The sequence below is a fragment of the Halyomorpha halys genome, unplaced genomic scaffold, assembly GCF_000696795.3.
Source record: "Halyomorpha halys isolate HHAL.00 unplaced genomic scaffold, Hhal_1.1 Scaffold531.1, whole genome shotgun sequence".
Taxonomy (NCBI): domain Eukaryota; kingdom Metazoa; phylum Arthropoda; class Insecta; order Hemiptera; family Pentatomidae; genus Halyomorpha; species Halyomorpha halys.
Genome location: NW_027111171.1, coordinates 182,953 through 190,270, shown reverse-complemented (window position 1 = coordinate 190,270; position 7,318 = coordinate 182,953). Strand labels below are relative to the sequence as shown.

Here is a 7,318-nt window from a genome sequence, read left to right as displayed (position 1 = left end):
TATATATATATACTTTTTTTTTTTAAGGCTTTGGCTTCTGATATAAACGAGATGCGGGGCTATGAAACATCTAATCATCCAACAATTTGTAACAAAAAGACGGGCAATAATAACGAGTTCCGAAAAGCATCCTGATGGCCTGAGACTATATTTGGAATAGCAGGTTTCTTGAAACGTAAAACTTTTGAAGGTCGATTAGAATTGTTAATTATTTAACATAATTAACCAAAAGATCTGAAATAATTTGTTTGTTAGAAAAATACATGAAATTTGCTCTAAGCTATCCAAATAATGTTTAAATGGAGGGAGAAGGGGGTGCGGTCTATAAGAAACGAAAATAATTATCAGCTATTTATTTGCTGACGTTTCGCCCCACTTTTATGGATTTCGTATTGAAAGAAAGCGACAGAACAGCATGAAAGCCATGATTAAGTCCGTCTTAAAGTATACGTCGGAAAAATAAATAGTTGATAACAATTTTCTTTCTTCTTGACCGCACCCACGACCATTTCCTTCATATTCACTTACGTCCAATATGTATTCATATGCATAAGCAAATGTTAAAGGATGATAGAATATTTCGAATTATACTCTGTAGCGTTAATTGAATTGATTAATTGCTAACTAAAAACACGTTTTCAAAGTATGATAGAATAACAACTCCTCACGTAAAACAATTTTATCAAAACCATTGAAGAGGAACTTGCACTCATCGGTTACGTGGAATTTCCTCACGATTTCCTCCCGAGATAAAGGAAGTGATTCGTGGGGCATGCGTTAGAAATGTGATGAAAAATTTCTCAATTTTGTAATAGTTGCTCTTGGTAACTGACAAAATGAGAACTTTTACAACGTTAAAATGTTTGTTAATTACCATGTTTATGTTCAAACAGGAATCACCATAAATTAATACCATTATTCTCTTAGGGATAAAATGACTAAAAAATTCTTTCAACGATTGAAGTGGTAACTGCAAAAAATAAAACTTTTATAATGTTAAATAGTTTGTTAATTGCAATACTTTATCTTCAACCAGTTATCACTTAATATCAACATTATTGTCTTAGGAAAATAAAAATCCTAAAGATTCTTTCAACGATTTATGTAATATAGCCTTAAAAAACCGATGATGCCAAAAACTGCAATTCATGTAATGAAAAATTTCTGTTATTATATTTCACGACCGAACGCTTCAATTTATGAAATCATTCTTAAGAAAACCGGTAATTTCAAAAATTTAAATCCATAGAAAATTTCAGTAACCATGTTCTACGACCGAATGCTTCATATGTCAATAAAAAAACAAAATTCTATTGATGCTTATTTTATGATAAAGTTCAAAACAAGAAGTATCCCTCCCTAAGCAGTGAAATATTTAGTGGTCCCCTCCCAAAGAAAGTTCCTACAATACTCTCACTAAGCCCTAAACAAAAAAGCAAACTGATTGAACTGGCCACCACTGACGGAAGTCGGCCTCTAAGACAGGAATGAGTTGAAATGTGCCTCTAAGTCTGATATGTTCAGTTCAGCCACAAACCTCAAGCTAGTTGGATCACAAAAATGTGGAACACACTGTAATAGACAACTGTAAGTAAAGTTTTAATTGTAATAGTTATTAATCTTAAATTACACTATGTACATGTAGTTTATAATAATTAGTTGAAGAATTAGTTTTTTTTTTACAAAGTTGCGAAACATGTTATAGAACTAACGAAAAATTTAACATTGCAAAAGTTTTCACTTTTGCGGTTACTAGAAGGCCTCAAATGACAATTCTCAACAGATTTAATATCCAATATCCAGATAGCACTATAATGACGTTTTACATTAGCAGGTCTCGTGGCCATCTTCTGTTCATACGTCTCGGAAGATTGTCAGGAATGGAAGAGGAAGCAAGGTTAGAAACTAGTGGGTTTGGGTGTTTATAATGGAAGGAATGATATCTGGTTCGGACTAGATCGGTTACATATGGAACATTATGGTCTTTGTGTATGATTTTATTTTTGTTGAAAGAGCATTGAGGATTTTGGATTGTAAGGATTGGATAAAGAGAGAAATTCGAAAGTTTAGTGGAGCCCCAAAGCCCAACTCCGTATGTACAGATTGGCTTTATTAGATTCAGGTAGATCAGTCTTTTGTAATAGATTGGAAGTATAGACTGTTTGTCTGGCAAGTGCTGCAATAGTTGAAATCGATCTGCAATTTCCTGTCTTTTCAGTCTTGTGTGAGGATTCCAGGTTAGTCGTTTATCCAGATGTAGTCCAAGGTAGCACTATACACCAGATGTAGATCTGTTCGACAGGGGTAAGAGCAACACTATAGAAGGATACTGTGGGGCAGTCGGTAGGCTTACGACTAAGGGTAAAGGTGATTTGATGGGATTTATTTTAATCCTCCAATTTCGGCACCATTCTTCGAGGATTGTAACATGGGATTGGAGAGTTTGGGATGCAATTAAAGGGTTATTATTAACTGCGAGCACACATGGTGAGGATAGTGTTAGGGTTGTTGTGATGTCAGCTGTATAGACGGTGTAGAAGATGGGACCAAGGAAACTTATCTTGAGGAACACCAGCGGACTGAACATGAATAATTTAATTTACATTTTCAATTACATGTTTTATTTTCACTGTGATACAAGAAATTTGTAGTAAAACTTTATTCAAAGATGTTATGCTCAAAATTACTTATAAAGGCTATTGCTTCAAGAGGTCAGTTTTCTAAAAATGTTTAAAAAAAGAGTAAATAGTAGGGAATAATCTCCTGACATTCTAATGAAATTTTAGATTTTGTCCTCACCTTACCAAAAAGTTGTTTCAGCGACGCCCAGTCAGTTATATATATATAACTAACTGACTGGGCGTCGTTATAAACTTTTACTGACTTAAACATTTAAAGAGCACAACTTGAGGTAATTTAATGTTTTAATTAGCTGGATAATTTTTTGAAAGGTATTTAAAACCTTTTCAGTTATTTACTTGATTTTTACTTTATTATTATACAGAGCTTTGTCAGGGCTGATAAGAATGAAGCCCTGCAAAGTAGGGCGAAACTTTGGTTAACTATGAATAGTTATTTGTTACTATGTTAATACCTTTATTGACCGCCACTCTGACTATCTTTCTCCAAACTTCATACGGCCAACTATCTTCTTCCCATTTTTTATTATATTATAAGGTCAATTAAAAACCAAATATATATCTTATATATCGATTGTGACGCTTAAATACTTATTACTGTTAATATATTTCTTTCACGTTAGCTCGACCCCATACTGAGTAAATAAACTGAATTATATATAATACTACTAAATCATATAGAAAGTGTTCTCAAACATCGATAAGTCTTATCAATGAGATAAGAAAAAATAAAATAATAGAACAAAAAATTATCTATTTAAGAAATGGATCTATTGGAATGGTGATTAAATGAAAGACATAATTTTTATTTTTCAATTTAGAATTATTTATATATGAAAAATATTTATTTATCCCATGAAATAGGCAGTGGTGATTACAATAATTCCTATGTAGTGACACCTTTCGTATTACTACAGTATTCTAGAAGGAAGTTTGGTTGGAAAACATTATACCTATTCTAGGGAGAACTTTAGTCAGTCAAGTCCCGTAAGAACTTTCTGTAATATACGAACTAGTTGGGAGATGAAAGGAAACAATAGGTATAGGTGGGACTAATTCCAACAAAGATGATTCCTTCATATTTTTTTTTAAAATTAAGGGAACTATGTTTTTAATATTTTATAGTATTTTTTAAATAAAATTATTAAATTCAAGTATAAAAATAATAAATTTTTTAATTTCCTCATTTTCAGGAGACTAAACGTATTTGGGCTTCAAACTCTTCGATAATTAATTTGATATATGAAAGTTGAGCACGTGTAAAGGTTGTGCATTTTACGAAATTTCAAGACTGTACATGGTTACTCAATTTCATTTTTACTATTTGTGATTTTCTTTGCAGAGAATCTCTGAACATGCTCATATGTTTTTTTGTCTTTTTACTGGATGACATTTTATTCCATCAGATGACTCAAACGTGTTTTCCCACATAATTAATTAACACTTGAGCAGGTACGGAAAATTAACTTTATAGATAGACGGATATAAATAGAAGGATAACAACGTTTGATTTTTAAGTTCGAGTACGTACTTACCTATTGTATATTTTTTTTCTATCGCTAGTGGTTTTTTACCTATAGGACAGTAAATCGGAAGAACGTAGGGTACAAATAAAAAACAATGGCTGGAAATTATTACACAATAATTTATTTTAGTCTGTATGAATTATGGAAATGTAAATAATCAAATAAAATTAATACAAGAATTTTTTTAAAATATATTCATTGAAATTTACAACTGTACATTATATTACATTCAGTAAATTTGATCTCAGTTATAATGGAGTGATACAGGTGTGCTGAGAACTATCCATTGGTAGCATTCTAAACACAAGATTTAAAATAATTATTTGCATTGATTTTTTTTTTTTAATGCTGAGGTACTACCGAGTTTATAAATTACCGAAATAAGGGTTTGCAAGACCTTGCTTCATGATCACAATCACCATCATTGTGAAACAAAATGGGAAATGATAACGTCAAATTCCTCTGGAGGTGTGAGAGGAACAGATAACTTGATTTTTTGATTCTAGGCTTCTCAAAACGTAGAAGCTCAAATTTGGAGGGAAGTTTAAATTTTTTCTAGTTCAATTACAACGGTTGAAAGTATTAAACCAATAGAATCTATTAATATATTTTTTTATATATAATTTAATGGAACTGTATGTAATATATACAATTATAAATGATTACAAAGCAAGATATTAAACTTTCTAAACTAACCTTTATAGATATATCTCCAGGGCAGGGTAGGGTAACTATAAAATTAATAGCTGAGATTGCCATGGATACATATTTATTTATCAATGGTTCATTCATGAATAAGGGTCATATTTATGGCAATTTTAGCTATAGCTAATTTTTGCCTATTTCTGCTCCAGAGAATGTTTTAAATGAAAAAGTAGAAATCTAAAATTATATAAATTTGACCTTACCTAAATGAATAAACTAATCATTATTATTATTATTATTTTTGTTTTCAAAAACCATTAATGTAGCAATACTTGGGTTTAGAAATAAATTATTCACATTATATATATTTATGCATAACAACTGATTTACTTGTAAATGATTATTTATTACTAATCGCTAGTAACATATGAAGTAAGTAAATATTCAGAATCATGTTCAAAATAATCTGATCATATGTGTAAAAGTTAAGTAATTTTAAGTAAATAACTGCATAGGTTAATATTAGCAATCTTGGCATTAGTGAGTTGAAATTTGTCAGAGCTCATTGGTTGATCATGTAAAGTGGCTGTTTAAAATATATTTTTTGTTCCAAACAACCAGTCAAACAATAACATTCCTAATTTAAATTTGAAATAAAAAATTAAACAACGATAGGCTCCTTTGAAAAACAACGAGTTTGACAGGATGACTGAAGCAAAACAGCTGTGGAGAAATTTTATCTCAAATAACAACCAAGGCACTCTACTTTCAAAGTATTCAAAAATACCTGATTAATTTAAACATACTGCAAATTAGTACTGCTAATAAGCATGAAAACAGTGGTAGAATTTTTTAATTTGTTTTAATAATTATTTGAAAATAAGAATATATGCTAATTTATATACAAATTAGCTAAGAAATAAATGTATTCAAATATCATATTTAAAATTTAATAATTTTTCTTTCAGTTAGATTATTTGCTGGTACCTACTGACCACTCTATAGAGCAGGTTTGGTGAAGTAAGTATTCTCAAACTTGTAGCATAAAGACAAATTGTTTTATATATTTTAAAATACATAAATCAGAATTTTTTATCATAACATCAAATTGATTTCTTTGCTTGGCTAATCAGTAAAAAAAAAAAGGAAGAAATTATCACTATTTATACGAATAAATCGAATTAAATGTTCTCCGGAATATTCTTTATTTTGCTATTTGCTTAATGTTTCCTCATGTTTAAACTGATGCTAATTCTTCTATATGAAAAACAATATCAGAATTTGATATCTTGGATCAAATTAAAATTAGCTTGAGGTGTATGAGTACAATTTTTGTAAATAAACTTTTAAATCATATTCTCGATTGTCTTGATCTTCTCCAATGTTTTGACCATTCATGTAACTCCTCATCAAACCAAGAACATTTGGCTTTTGCCATAACTTGTAACAAACAAAATAAAATTAAGTTTACCAATTTACCTAGAATGATTCACAATGTAAACTCACTACTAAATGATATTATTTTGTTTAACTTGAGTTTGTTTTAACTAAAATATAAATTTGATAATAATAAAAGAAATAACTTTTGATTATCAACACTTTTTACTCTTGTTAATATGTATTATTTGAACTATGTATTTATAGGGAACTAAAACTTTAATTTTTTTTGTTTTTATTTTGATCTATATATACTCTTCTGTATTTTTACTATTGTATTAATTATATATTATACAATATAGTTATGTATTATATTCTATCTATACTCTTATAACGTCAATTTATGTTAGTAATTTATATTTTATTATATTTATATTTATATTAATGTAAATAATTTATTCCTTTTGTATGTACATAACTGTGTTTATGCCGTTTAAGTAAATAAATAAATGTAAAGTAATATTTGTTAAAACAAATTAATAACTATGAAGGATATAATAACATTTTATTGTATAAAATGAAATAGTTTACTAAAAAGTGAATATGATTTATGATCTTTAAAATAATGCTAAATATGTAATGTAGTAATACATAGCACAGCACAAGCCGTAGGAAGTAAGTACCTGGTGTACAAGCTACCTGACCTGTATTCTCTTAAAAAGTAAAAGCCAAAACCTGAAGACCTTGGCAATGAAAAGGCCTCCTGCCTCCTCTCATGGATTTGGCAAGAGAACTTACAGAATTAAATACCAGAAAAACTTAACTTCCCTCCTTCCTTTTCTTTCCATTTATTAGGTATCTCATTATCCTTAATATCATTATTGTTTTATATTTTACTATCAATTTGAATATATCTGATTTTATTAAGTAGACATTTTCTATTAGTTCATTCTAAATTACTGTTTTAATAGGCTGTTTATTCGTTGGTTTAATAGTTCTTTAGATAATAATCTGTTACTATATTTATCCTTTTTAAGGCTATTTTTTATGCCCTTTTTTGTCTCCTATCTCGGGGTCAATTCCATATTCAAAAACACATTTAGAAACGTAATATTTAATTTATAAATACAT

At 29.2% G+C, this 7,318-nt stretch overlaps 1 long non-coding RNA gene across 3 annotated transcripts in view; it reads left to right on the top strand.

The window, feature by feature from the left end:
- The first annotated feature begins 71 nt into the window (after positions 1 to 71).
- Positions 72 to 7,318, top strand: part of LOC112211967 (uncharacterized) — a 15,386-nt gene continuing 8,139 nt past the window's right edge. Inside the window, exons 1-2 of one of the 3 annotated variants that reach the window (XR_002945794.2) lie at positions 72 to 1,587; positions 5,779 to 5,830. This is a non-coding gene — a long non-coding RNA (uncharacterized lncRNA). Of the gene's footprint in view, positions 1,588 to 3,994; positions 4,163 to 5,142; positions 5,584 to 5,778; positions 5,831 to 7,318 lie in introns of those variants that run through there. The other 2 variants (XR_002945792.2, XR_002945793.2) reach the window with 2 other exon arrangements.